We start from the raw sequence: 14,995 nt of genomic DNA on the forward strand, positions 1-14,995 counted from the left end.
GGACACGTCGGAACAAACAAAAACGCCGCGTTAACAACGACAGCAATGAAGACACGACAGTCAATGCCGGATTCAGAGGCTATAAATCCGGTCAGCGGAAAAAGCCATTCAAAAAGAATACTCAGGGCCCGTCCAGTTTGGACCGAATACTCGATCGCTTGTGCCAGATACATGGCACCCCCGAAAAGCCAGCCAATCACACTAACGGGGATTGTTGGGTGTTCAAGCAGGCAGGCAAGTTAAGAGCCGAAAACAGAGACAAGGGGCTGCACAGCGACAACGAGGAGCCCAAGCCGTCGAACAACAATGGACAGAAGGGTTTTCCCCCCACAAGTGCGGACGGTGAACATGATATACGCAACCCACATTCCCAAGCGGGAGCGGAAGCGTGCGCTGCGGGACGTATACGCAATGGAGCCAGTTGCCCCAAAGTTCAACCCATGGTCCTCCTGCCCGATCACCTTTGATCGAAGGGACCATCCCACTAGCATCCGTCATGGCAGCTTCGCCGCATTGGTTCTCGACCCAATCATCGACGGATTTCACCTCACAGGAGTCCTCATGGACGGCGGCAGTAGCCTGAACCTGCTTTATCAGGACACAGTGCGGAAAATGGGCATAGATCCCCCAAGGATCAAACCCACAAGAACGACCTTTAAAGGCGTCATACCAGGTGTAGAAGCCAACTATACAGGCTCAGTAACACTTGACGTGGTCTTCGGATCCCCGGATAATTTCCGAAGCGAAGAGTTAATCTTCGATATAGTCCCGTTTTGCAGTGGCTATCACGCCCTGCTCGGACGAACTGCATTCGCAAAATTCAATGCGGTGCCGCACTACGCATATATCAAACTCAAGATGCCAGGCCCTCGAGGAGTAATCACGGTCAACGGAAACACCAAACGCTCCCTCCGTACGGAGGAGCATACGGCGGCTCTCACAGCGGAGGTACAAAGTAGCCTTCTTCGGCAATTCCCCAGTCCGGCCATTAAAAAGCCAGACACTGCCAAGCGCGCCCGGAGTAACCTACAGCAGGACCGCCTGGCACACTCTAAGCAAGCGTAGCAATATGGCCCCAACCCCAGCTTTCGCGACCTAGCGAAACCAGTACCTCGCGTACATAACTACGCCCTTGAAATACCATGGGCATAGGGGAAGGGGCACAATAACGGCACGCCCAAAATACGGCTTAAAACGTACCAGGAGCTGCCGGATTCTTTTTTTTCTTACTTTTAGGACTCCATACTTCGGACGACCTGTTCGGCAATTCGACTGCCGGACAAACGATGCAAGATCCAGGGAGGCAGACAAGCCATGCCGCATTATGGAATCCCCAGGTGGTCTCTGTTACGAGCGGTATACCTGTTTTAAATAAAATTCCGCGGCCTTTCCCTGGTCAGGACATACTGAATAGTCCAAATATCTTTTGCTTACCGCACTATTTGTATCGTTCGGCTTTGATAAACAGCCTCTCCATAAACAATGCTTAGCTTTTTGTCTATTTTTTGCATTACTTTTTTCATATATATATGTTCATCAATGACATGTTGCACCCGTACACTGTGGTACGGCAAGTATGCCAGGGGCTTCAGTACCCTTCAATATCGCGTGAGCAGTCCGTACACTTTCACAAGTGCGGCACCCCAAACTTATAGCACTATATGCATTGGCTTCGAATCATGATTTGGGCCAATAGTTGGGTTTGCCCGGCTCCTATGTTTTGGTGCCTTACGTTCCGCTATATCGGCTAAGGTAGCACTAGGAGAACCACTGCGATTGTGCCCCGGTTGAGCTGGGTTAAGCACCTCAGTGGAGAAAGCTAAAACTGACTGTCATGATGAGGCGAGAGACCGGTCACTGTTCGAGAGGTTTTTCGAGTCCCTAAAGGCTTATGCTGCTTTGAGCAAGGAGCTGGATAACCCCAGCCAAGGCGTGGATAGCGCCCCGAACTCGGTCTTCCGAACTAGGGGCTTCGCCGAAATTTAAAATTATAACGTTCTATGGCTAAGTGAGAGTGTTCAAGCATTATAGTCCGATTGCCTGGTTCGCTGTGCTGAGCGCCTCCCTCGAAGGACCCAACTATGGGAAAAAGAGTGCTCAGGTTTATCCCCGAACACCCCAGCACTAGTGGCATGGGGGCAGAAGCCGACAACTGGCCATCTCTCAAATTTTTGATAAACGGCCGCACAGAAAATAATATTTTAAATTCAACAAGCATTGCTTAAAGCGCCTATGAACAAGTTTTCAGCGCACAGGATAAAAACGAGCGAGTTTATTCAAAAATTACATCCTTGGTACATTCATCTGCCACAAGGCCGGAACCCACAAGAACATCCTTGTAGTAGTTCTTGGGCTTGCGATGCTCCTTCCCCGGCGGCGGCCCGTCCTTCACAAGCTTCTCACCGTCTAGCTTACCCCAGTGCACCTTTACACGGGCAAGGGCCCTACGGGCACCTTCGAAGCAGACGGAACGCTTGATGACCTCGAGCCTTGGACAGGCCTCCACTAGCCGCCGCACCAGCCCAAAGTAGCTCCCAGGCAAGGCCTCTCCGGGCCACAGCCGGACTATGAAGCCCTTCATGGCCTGTTCGGCCGCCTTGTGGAGTTCAACCAGCTGTTTCAGCTGGTCGCTCAAGGGCACAGGGTGTCCGGCCTCAGCATACTGAGACCAGAACACCTTCTCCGTCGAGCTGCCCTCTTCAGCTCGGTAGAATGCGGCGGCATCGGATACGCTGCGGGGAAGATCTGCGAATGCCCCTGGAGAACTCTAGATTCGGGTAAGTAACAAGTAGTTTACTTTTATATTTCTGCTTTGCATAAATAATGCCTTACCCGCTGCTATCTTCTTCATATCCTCCAACTCCCGGAGGGCCTTTTGGGCTTCGGCCTTGGCGGACTTGGCAGTCTCAAGGGCCGTCGCGAGCTCGGACGCTTGGGTCTTTGACTCAAGCTCCAAACTCTCATGTTTTTTCATGAGAGCCTGAAGCTCTTGCTGCACCTTGCCGACCTGAGCCCCAAGTTTCTCTCGCTCGGTGCGCTCCGCGGCCGTTTTCTTTTCGGCCTCGGACAATGCCTGCTTGAGGGTCGCCACCTCAGTCGTGGCCCCTACAATAAGCAGTACAATCCTGCTATTTTTTGCAATCATGCCTCTCTATAGGCACCTTTTTATAAGATATGTCTTACCTTCTTTCTCCTCGAGCTGCCGCTTGGCATGGCCGAGCTCTTGCTCGGACCGCTCGAGCCCCTGCTTTAGGGTACCCACCTCCGCAGTCAGTGCGGCGGTGGCTAGCAGCGAAGCCTGCATACGCATATTGACACTTTATTGTGAGACTCCTGCGAAATTTAATAGATCCTCTATTCGGCTTTTCTTTCCGAACGCCAAACAGAGCATCAGGGGCTATTGTCTATGCGGTAATATTTTTACATATTTTTACTTACCTCGAAGCCTGTTAGGAGGCTAGCGCAAGCTTCATTCAGCCCGCTCTTGGCGGACTGAACCTTCCGGATCACCGCACTCATAATAGTACGGTGCTCCTCGTCGATGGAGGCGCCTTCAAGCACCTCCAGTAGATTATTCGGCACCTCCGGTTGGTCGGGGGCTGCTGGCTCAGAAGGCTGGCTCCTCCTCGAAGGAGTTCGCCTGCCGCGGTCCAGAATCGTTGAAGATTCCGGCACGGTGTCCGGCTTAAAGCCGGACTTGGAGCCCTGGGGGGTCTTGTCCCCTTCACTCCTGGGGTCCGGGAGGTCGCCTTGCGGCTCCTCCAGGACCACCTCCTCCTGCCCCGGAGCTCGTTGCGACGCCACTTCGGCGTCATCCGCAGTGCGGGGGGAGACAGCGGGCGGAACAGAGTTCACGTCCGATGAATCCAGGGAGCCGCTCGACGACTCGTTGAGTTCGGCCCGGGGCGGGCTGCATGATTATATTCGATGTTAGGGAAAGCTGTGCAACAAAAGAAATATCATGAGTTACTCTGGTATCTGAACACTTACGATTTCGCTGGACGCCTGGCCCTGTCCGGCCACTCCTCTTCGCCCTTTTCGGTGTCGGGGGCGTAGTCCGGCGGAGGGGTTATCCTCTTCTTGGACCCTTCGCCCCCCTCTGGGGCGGCCTTCCTTTTCTTTTCTTCCCCCGCTGGAGGGGGAGAGGTTTCTTCTTCCTCCTCCTCGTTTTCACGGGAAGAGGGCATCTCGGACTCGTCAGATGACGAGTCCGACAGCACCACGTTACGGGTACTCTTCTGGGTCCCCGTGGTCTTCTTCTTCTTGGCCTTCTTTTCCGGCACCACATAAGGCGCCGGAGCCAGCAGCTTCACTAGTAGAGCTGGGGCTGGGTCTTCGGGCAGCAGAGCCGGACAGTTAATTGGTTCGGCTACCGCCCGCCAAGCCTGTCAAAGGTAAGGGAGTTTAGATCCCGCACAGAGTCAATCTATGAAAAAAGCTCAACATCCTGTAAAAGGTGTAGATGGCATACCTTGCTAGCGTGACGCTGCAAGCTGTATCCGCGGTCCTCGGAAGCGGATGCGGGAGCCTCGGCGCCCTTGAATAGCATCTTCCAGGCGTCCTCGTACATTGTGTCGAAGAGCCTGCTGAGGGTTTGATGCTGCGCCGGGTCGAACACCCACAGATTGAAATCCCGTTGTTGGCACGGGAGGATCCGGCGGACGAGCATAACCTGGATTATATTAACTAGCCGGACTGGCTTGTTTACCAGGGATCAGATGCATGTTTGCAATCCGGCTACCTCTTCCTCGTCGCCCCACGACAGGCCCGTCTCTTTCCAGGACACAAGCCGCATGGGGGGTCCGGAACGGAACTCAGGGACCGCGGTCCATTTCGGATCACGTGGCTCGGTGATATAAAACCACCCGGATTGCCATCCCTTTAGGGTCTCCATGAAAGAGCCCTCGAACCATAGGGCGTTGGCCATCTTGCCCGCCATGGCGCCTCCGCACTCCGCCTGGCTGCCGCTCACCACCTTGGGCTTGACGTTGAAAGTCTTGAGCTAGAGGCCGAAATGGGGGCGGACGTGGAGAAAGGCCTCACACACGACGATAAACGCCGAGATGTTGAGGATGAAGTTCGGATCCAGATCGTGGAAATCCAGGCCGTAGTAGAACATGAGCCCCCGGACAAATGGGTGGAGTGGAAAACCCAGTCCGCGGAGGAAGTGTAGGAGAAATACCACCCTCTCATGGGGCCTTGGGGTGCGGATAAGCTGCCCCTCCTTGGGAAGCCGGTGCGTGATGTCCTTGGACAGATACCCGGCCTTCCTTAGCTTCTTGATTTTGCCCTCCGTAACGGTGGAGACCATCCATTTGCCTCCCACTCCGGACATTGCTAGAGAAGGTTGAGGTGGGAAGTGCGGGCTTGGGCGCTGGAGCTCGGGTGCGCGAGAGATGGGTAGGCAAGGGAGGAAGAAGGCGTAGGTAAATAGGGTGGATCCTTATCCCCTTATATAGGCGGATGCGGTTATGCGTCCCCACCTGCCTAGTAAAACTCGCTTGCCTCCCAAGCACCGTGATAAATGGCGCGGTTGGGTTACCCACGTCCGTATTAATGAGAATCCTGTAAAAAGGGTACATGATGTCTGCTTCGACAAGACGTGCCAAGGAAACCGCCTCGCAAAACATGCTGAGGTGGGAAAGTAAAAACAATTCGAGTAAAGGACTTGGCTGTAGTGTGATGGTGCACTGCAGAATACGTCAGCAGATTTGATTTGTGTTAATATTATTCTCTCTATGCCAATATGTGCAAACTTATTTTTTAGAGCCGGACACTACTCTTGGTGATTACAATCTTCTATGAAGGACTTGGAGGAGGAACCCGCCTTGCAATGCCGAAGACAATTTGTGCGCCAGACTCGTCGTCATTGAAGCCTGGTTCAGGGGCTACTGAGGGAGTCCTGGATTAGGGGGTGTTTGGATAGCCGAACTATACCTTCAAGCCGGACTCCTGGACTATGAAGATACAAGATTGAAGACTTCGTTCCGTGTCCGGATGGGACTTTCCTTGGCGTGGAAGGCAAGCTTGGCGATGCGATATTCAAGATCTCTTACCATTGTAACCGTCTCTGTGTAACCCTAACCCTATCTGGTGTCTATATAAACCGGAGGGTTGTATCCCGTAGGACAGAATCAACTCCATACACAACAATCATACCATAGGCTAGCTTCTAGGGTTTAGCCTCCTTTATCTCGTGGTAGATCTACTCTTGTACTACCCATATCATCAATATTAATCAAGCAGGAGTAGGGTTTTACCTCCATCGAGAGGGCCCAAACCTGGGTAAAACAAAGTGTCCCCTATCTCCTGTTACCATCCGGCCTAGACGCACAGTTCGGGACCCCCTACCCGAGATCCGCCGGTTTTGACACCGACACACACCCTGTCCACGAGGGTGGGGGCGCGCCCCCTGCCTCGTGGGCCCCCTGACGCTCCACCGACCTCAACTCCAACTCCACATATTCGTGTTCGGGGAGAAAAAATCAGAGAGAAGGATTCATCGCGTTTTACGATACGGAGCCGCCGCCAAGCCCTAAACTCTCTCAGGAGGGCTGATCTGGAGTCCGTTCGGGGCTCCGGAGAGGGGAATCCGTCGCCATTGTCATCATCAACCTTCCTCCATCACCAATTCCATGATGCTCACCGCCATGTGTGAGTAATTCCATCGTAGGCTTGCTAGACGGTGATGGGTTGGATGAGATTTATCATGTAATCGAGTTAGTTTGTTAGGGTTTGATCCTTAGTATCCACTATGTTCTGAGATTGATGTTGCTATGACTTTGCTATGCTTAATGCTTGTCACTAGGGCCCGAGTGCCATGATTTTAGATCTAAACCTATTATGTTTTCATGAATATATGTGAGTTCTTGATCCTATCTTGCAAGTCTATAGTCACCTACTATGTGTTATGACTGGCAACCCCAAAGTGACAATAATCGGGACCACTCCCGGTGATGACCGTAGTTTGAGGAGTTCATGTATTCACTATGTGTTAATGCTTTGGTCTGGTACTCTATTAAAAGGAGGCCTTAATATCCCTTAGTTTCCAATAGGACCCCGCTGCCACTGGAGGGTAGGACAAAAGATGTCATGCACGTTCTTTTCCATAAGCACGTATGACTATATTCAGAATACATGCCTACAGTACATTGATGAATTGGAGCTAGTTCTGTGTCACCCTATGTTATAACTGTTGCATGAATAATCACATCCAGCATAATTCTCCATCACCGATCCAATGCCTACGAGCTTTCCATATATTGTTCTTCGCTTATTTACTTTTTCATTGCTACTGTTACAATCACTACAAAACCCAAAAATATTACTTTTGCTATCATTACAACTACTATCTGTTGGAAATATGCCCTAGAGGCAATAATAAATTGATTATTATTATATTTCCTTGTTCATGATAATCGTTTATTATCCATGCTATAATTGTATTGATAGGAAACTCAGATACATGTGTGGATACATAGACAACACCATGTCCCTAGTAAGCCTCTAGTTGACTGGCTCGTTGATTAATAGATGGTTACGGTTTCCTGACCATGGACATTGGATGTCATTGATAACGGGATCACATCATTAGGAGAATGATGTGATGGACAAGACCCAATCCTAAGCATAGCACAAGATCGTGTAGTTCGTATGCTAAAGCTTTTCTAATGTCAAGTATCATTTCCTTAGACCATGAGATTGTGCAACTCCCGGATACCGTAGGAGTGCTTTGGGTGTGCCAAACGTCACAACGTAACTGGGTGGCTATAAAGGTACATTACAGGTATCTCCGAAAGTGTCTGTTGGGTTGGCACGAATCGAGACTGGGATTTGTCACTCCGTGTAAACGGAGAGGTATCTCTGGGCCCACTCGGTAGGACATCATCATAATGTGCACAATGTGATCAAGGAGTTGATCACGGGATGATGTGTTACGGAATGAGTAAAAGAGACTTGCCGGTAACGAGATTGAACAAGGTATTGGGATACCGACAATCGAATCTCGGGCAAGTATCGTACCGCTAGACAAAGGGAATTGTATACGGGATTGATTAAGTCCTTGACATCATGGTTCATCCGATGAGATCATCGTGGAACATGTGGGAGCCAACATGGGTATCCAGATCCCGCTGTTGGTTATTGACTGGAGAGTCATCTCGGTCATGTCTGCATGTCTCCCAAACCCGTAGGGTCTACACCCTTAAGGTTCAGTGACGCTAGGGTTATAGAGATATTAGTATGCGGTAACCCGAAAGTTGTTCGGAGTCCCGGATGAGATCCCGGACGTCACGAGGAGTTCTGGAATGGTCCGGAGGTAAAGAATTATATATAGGAAGTGCTATTTCGGGCATCGGGACAAGTTTCGGGGTCATCGGTATTGTACCGTGACCACCGGAAGGGTCCCGGGGGTCCATCGGGTGGGGCCACCTGCCCCGGGGGCCACATGGGCTGTAGGGGGTGCGCCTTGGCCTATATGGGCCAAGGGCACCATCCCCTAGAGGCCCATGCGCCAAGAGAAGAGGAAAAGGGGAGAGTCCTAAAGGGGGAAGGCACCTCCGAGGTGCGGACTCCTTCCCCCCTTGGCCGCACCCTTCCTTGGAGGAAGGGGCAAGGCTGCGCCCTCCCCCCTCTCCCTTGGCCCTATATATAGTGGGGAAAAGGAGGAGCAACAATACCTAAGGCCTGGCGCCTCCCTCTCCCTCCCGTGACACATCTCCTTCCTCCCGCAGCGCTTAGTGAAGCCCTGTTGGAATCCCGCTACTTCCACCACGCCGTCGTGCTGCTGGATCTCCATCAACCTCTCCTCCCCCCTTACTGGATCAAGAAGGAGGAGACGTTGCTGCTCCGTACATGTGTTGAACGCGGAGGTGCCGTCCGTTCGGCGCTAGGATCATCAGTGATTTGAATCACGACGAGTACGACTCCATCAACCCCGTTCTCTTGAACGCTTCCGCGCGCGATCTACAAGGGTATGTAGATCCACTCCTCCCTCGTTTCTAGATGACTCCATAGATAGATCTTGGTGACACGTAGGAAAATTTTGAATTTCTGCTACGTTCCCCAACAATGGTATCAGAGCTAGGTTTATGCGTAGTTTCTATGCACGAGTAGAACACAAAGTAGTTGTGGGCGTTGATTTTGTTCAATATGCTTGCCGTTACTAGTCTTATCTTGATTCGGCGACATCGTGGGATGAAGCGGCCCAGACCGACCTTACACGTACTCTTACGTGAGACAGGTTCCACCGACTGACATGCACTAGTTGCATAAGGTGGCTAGCGCGTGTCTGTCTCTCCCACTTTAGTCGGATCGAATTCGATGAAAAGGGTCCTTATGAAGGGTAAATAGCAATTGGCATATCACGTTGTGGTCTTTGCGTAGGTAAGAAACGTTCTTGCTAGAAACCCATAGCAGCCACGTAAAACATGCAAACAACAATTAGAGGACGTCTAACTTGTTTTTGCAGGGTATGCTATGTGATGTGATATGGCCAAAGGATGTGATGAATGATATATGTGATGTATGAGATTGATCATGTTCTTGTAATGGGAATCACGACTTGCATGTCGATGAGCATGACAACTTCATGGAGACACAATGATGGAGATCATGGTGTCATGCCGGTGACAAGATGATCATGGAGCCCCAAGATGGAGATCAAAGGAGCTATATGATATTGGCCATATCATGTCACTATTATTTGATTGCATGTGATGATTATCATGTTTATACATCTTATTTGCTTAGAACGACGGTAGTAAATAAGATGATCCCTCATTAAAATTTCAAGAAGTGTTCTCCCCTAACTGTGCACCGTTGCTAAAGTTCGTCGTTTCGAAGCACCACGTGATGATCGGGTGTGATAGATCCTTACGTTCACATACAACGGGTGTAAGACAGTTTTACACATGCAAAACACTTAGGGTTAACTTGACGAGCCTAGCATGTGCATAGACATGGCCTCGGAACACAGAAGACCGAAAGGTCGAGCATGAGTCGTATAGAAGATACGATCAACATGAAGATGTTCACCGATGTTGACTAGTCCGTCTCACGTGATGATCGGACACGGCCTAGTTGACTCGTATCATGTAATCGCTTAGATGACTAGAGGGATGTCTATCTGAGTGGGAGTTCATAAGATGAACTTAATTATCCTGAACATAGTCAAAAGGTCTTCGCAAATTATGTCATAGCTCGCGCTTCAGTTCTACTGTTTAGATATGTTCCTAGAGAAAATTTAGTTGAAAGTTGATAGTAGCAATTATGCGGACTAGGTCCGTAAACTGAGGATTGTCCTCATTGCTTCATAGAAGGCTTATGTCCTTAATGCACCGCTCAGTGTGCTGAACCTCGAACGTTGTATGTGGATGTTGCGAACATCTGACATACACATTTTGATAACTACGTGATAATTCAGTTAAACGGTTTACAGTTGAGGCACCAAAGATGTTTTGAAACGTCGCGAAACATATGAGATGTTTCGAGGGCTGAAATTGGGATTTCAGGCTCGTGCCCACATCAAGAGGTATAAGACCTCCGATGATTTTCTTAGCCTACAAACTAAGGAGAAAAGCACAATTGTTGTGCTTGTGCTCAGATTGTCTGAGTACAACAATCATTTGAATCGAGTGGGAGTTGATCTTCCAGATGAGACAGTGATGTTTCTCCGAAGTCATTACCACCAAGCTGCTAGAGCTTCGTGATGAACTATAATATATCGGGGACATATATGATGATCCTTGAGATATTCGCGATGTTTGACACCACAAAAGTAGAGATCAAGAAGGAGCATCAATTGTTGATGGTTGGTGAAACCACTAGTTTCAAGAAGGGCAAGGGCAAGAAGGGATACTTCATGAAACGGCAATTCAGCTGCTGCTCTAGTGAAGAAACCCAAAGTTGAACCCAAACCCGAAACTAAGTGCTTCTGTAATAAGGGGAACAGCCAATGGAGCAGAATTACCCTTGATACTTGGTAGATGAGAAGGCTGGCAAAGTCGATAGAACTATATTTGATATACATTGTGTTGATGTGTACTTTACTAGTACTCCTAGTAGCACCAAGGTATTAGATACCGGTTCGGTTGCTAAGTGTTAGTAACTCGAAATAAAAGCTACGGAATAAACGGAGACTAGCTAAAGGTGAGCTAACGATATGTGTTGGAAGTGTTTCCAATGTTGATATGATCAAGCATCGTACGCTCCCTCTACCATCGAGATTGGTGTTTGCGTTGAGCATAGACATGATTGGATTATGTCTATCGCAATACAGTTATTCATTTAAGGAGAATAATGGTTACTCTGTTTATTTGAATAATACCTTCAATGGTCTTACACCTAAAATGAATGGTTTATTGAATCTTGATCGTAGTGATACACATGTTCATGCCAAAAGATAGTAATGATAGAACCACCTACTTGTGGCACTGCCACGTAAGTCATATTGGTATAAAACGCATGAAGAAGCTCCATGTTGATGGATCTTTGGACTCACTCATTTTTGAAAAGTTTGAGACATGCGAACCATGTCTATTGGTGTATATGCATGAAGAAACTCCATGCAAATGGACCATTTGGACTCACTTGATTTTAAATCACTTGAGATGTGCAAATCATACCACATGGGCAAGATGACTGAAAGCCTCGTTTTCAGTAAAATGGAACTAGAAAGCAACTTGTTGGAAGTAATACATTTTGATGTGTGCAGTCCAATGAGTGCTGAGGCATGTAGTGGATATCGTTATGTTCTTACTTCACAGATGATTTGAGTAGATGTTGAGTATATTTACTTGATGAATCACGAGTCTGAATTATTGAAAGGTTCAAGTAATTTCAGGGTGAAGTTGAAAGATCGTCGTGACAAGAGGATAAAATATCTATGATATGATCATAGAGATGAATATCTGAATTACGAGTTTGGCACAGAATTAAGACATTGTGGAAATTGTTTCACAACTAATACAGCCTGGAACACCATAGTGTGATGGTGTGTCCGAACATCATAACTGCACCCTATTGGATATGATGCATACCATGATGTCTCTTATCGAATTACCACAATAGTTTATGGGTTAGGCATTAGAGACAACCACATTCACTTTAAATAGGGCACCACGTAATTCCGATGAGATGATACCGTATGAACTATGGTTTAGAGAAACCTAAGCTGTCATTTCTTAGAAGTTTGGGGCTGCGACGCTTATGTGAAAAAGTTTCAGGCTGATAAGCTCGAACCCAAAGCGGATAAATGCATCTTCACAGGACACCCAAAACAGTTGGGTATACCTCCTGTCTCAGATCCGAAAGCAATAAGGGATTGTTTCTAGAATTGGGTCCTTTCTCGAGGAAAAGTTTCTCTCGAAAGAATTGAGTGAGAGGATGGTGGAGACTTGATGAGGTTATTGAACCGTCTCTTCAACTAGTGTGTGGCAGGGCACAGGAGTTGTTGTTGTGGCACCTAAACCAATTGAAGTGGAAGCTTATGATAGTGATCATGAAACTTCAGATCAAGTTACTACCAAACCTCGTGGGATGACAAGGATGCGTACTACTTCAGAGTGGTACGTAATCCTGTCTTGGAAGTCATGTTGCTAGACAACAATGAACCTACGAGCTATGGAGAAGCGATGGTGGGCCCGGATTCCGATAAATGGCTCAAGGCCATAAAATCCGAGAGAGGATCCATGTATGAAAACAAAGTGTAGACTTTGGAAGAACTACTTGATGGTCGTAAGGCTGTTAGGTACATATGGATTTTAAAAGGAAGACGGACGATGATGGTAAATGTCACCATTAAGAAAGCTCGACTTGTCGTTAAGCTGTTTCCCGACAAGTTCAAGGAGTTGACTACGATGAGACTTTCTCACATGTAGCGATGCTAAAAGTCTGTTGGAATTATGTTAGCAGTTACTGCATTATTTATGAAATCTTGCAAATAGGATGTCAAAACATTGTTTCCTCGACGATTTTCTTGAGGAAAGGTTGTATGTGATACAACCGGAAGGTTTTGTCAATCCTGAAAGATGCTAATAAGTATGCAAAGCTCCAGCAATCCTTCTGAGGACTGGAGTAAGCATCTCGGAGTTGGAATGTATGCTTTGATGAGATGATCAAAGATTTTGGGTGTATACAAAGTTTATGAGAAACTTGTATTTCCAAAGAAGTGAGTGGGAGCACTATAGAATTTCCGATGAGTACATGTTGTTAACATATTGTTGATCGGAAATGATGTAGAATTTCTGGAAAGCATGTAGAGTTATTTGAAAAATGTTTTTCAATGGAAAGCCTGGATTAAGCTACTTGAACATTGAGCATCAAGATCTATAAGAATAGATTAAAACGCCTAATAGTACTTTCAAATGAGCACATACCTTGACATGATCTTGAAGGTGTTCAAGATGGATCAGTCAAAGAAGGAGTTCTTGCCCGAGTTGTAAGGTATGAAGTTAAGACTTAAAGCTCGACCACGGCAGAATAGAGAGAAAGGACGAAGGTCGTCCCCTATGCTTAAGACGTAGGCTCTACAGTATGCTATGCTGTGTACCGCACCTTAAATGTGCCTTGCCATGAGTTAGTCAAGGGGTACAAGAGTGATCTAAGAATGGATCATAGGACAGCGGTCAAAGTTATCCTTAGTAACTAGTGGACTAAGGAATTTTCTCGATTATGGAGGTGATAAAGAGTTCGACGTAAAGAGTTATGTCGATGCAAGCTTAACACCTATCCGGATAGCTCTGAGTAGAGATACCGGATAAATATAATGGAGCAAGAATTTAGAATAGCTCCAGGTAGAACAGTTATTTGGAATAGCTCCAAATAGAACGTGGTAGCTGCATCTAGGAGATGACATAGATATTTGTAAAGCACACACGGATCTGAAAGGTTCAGACCCGTTGACTAAAACCTCTCTCACAAGCAACATGATCAAACCCAGAACTCATTGAGTGTTAATCACATGGTGATGTGAACTAGATTATTGACTCTAGTAAACTCTTTGGATGTTGGTTACATGGCGATATGACCTGTGAGTGTTAATCACATGGCGATGTGAACTAGATTATTGACTCTAGTGCAAGTGGGAGACTGTTGGAAATATGCCCTAGAGGCAATAATAAATTGATTATTATTATATTTCCTTGTTCATGATAATCGTTTATTATCCATGCTATAATTGTATTGATAGGAAACTCAGATACATGTGTGGATACATAGACAACACCATGTCCCTAGTAAGCCTCTAGTTGACTGGCTCGTTGATCAATAGATGGTTACGGTTTCCTGACCATGGACATTGGATGTCATTGATAACAGGATCACATCATTAGGAGAATGATGTGATGGACAAGACCCAATCCTAAGCATAGCACAAGATCGTGTAGTTCGTATGCTAAAGCTTTTCTAATGTCAAGTATCATTTCCTTAGACCATGAGATTGTGCAACTCCCGGATACCGTAGGAGTGCTTTGGGTGTGCCAAACGTCACAACGTAACTGGGTGGCTATAAAGGTACATTATAGGTATCTCCTAAAGTGTCTGTTGGGTTGGCACGAATCGAGACTGGGATTTGTCACTCCGTGTAAACGGAGAGGTATCTCTGGGCCCACTCGGTAGGACATCATCATAATATGCACAATGTGATCAAGGAGTTGATCACGGGATGATGTGTTACGGAACAAGTAAAATAGACTTGCCGGTAACGAGATTGAACAAGGTATTGGGATACCGATGATCGAATCTCGGGCAAGTATCGTACTGCTAGACAAAGGGAATTGTATACGGGATTGATTAAGTCCTTGACATCGTGGTGCATCCGATGAGATCATAGTGGAACATGTGGGAGCCAACATGGGTATCCAGATCCCGCTGTTGGTTATTGACCGGAGAGTCATCTCGGTCATGTCTGCATGTCTCCCGAACCCGTAGGGTCTACACACTTAAGGTTCGGTGACGCTAGGGTTATAGAGATATTAGTATGCGGTAACCCGAAAGT

Source organism: Triticum aestivum, chromosome 6A (genome assembly GCF_018294505.1).
Source record: "Triticum aestivum cultivar Chinese Spring chromosome 6A, IWGSC CS RefSeq v2.1, whole genome shotgun sequence".
NCBI classification, from domain to species: Eukaryota; Viridiplantae; Streptophyta; class Magnoliopsida; order Poales; family Poaceae; genus Triticum; species Triticum aestivum.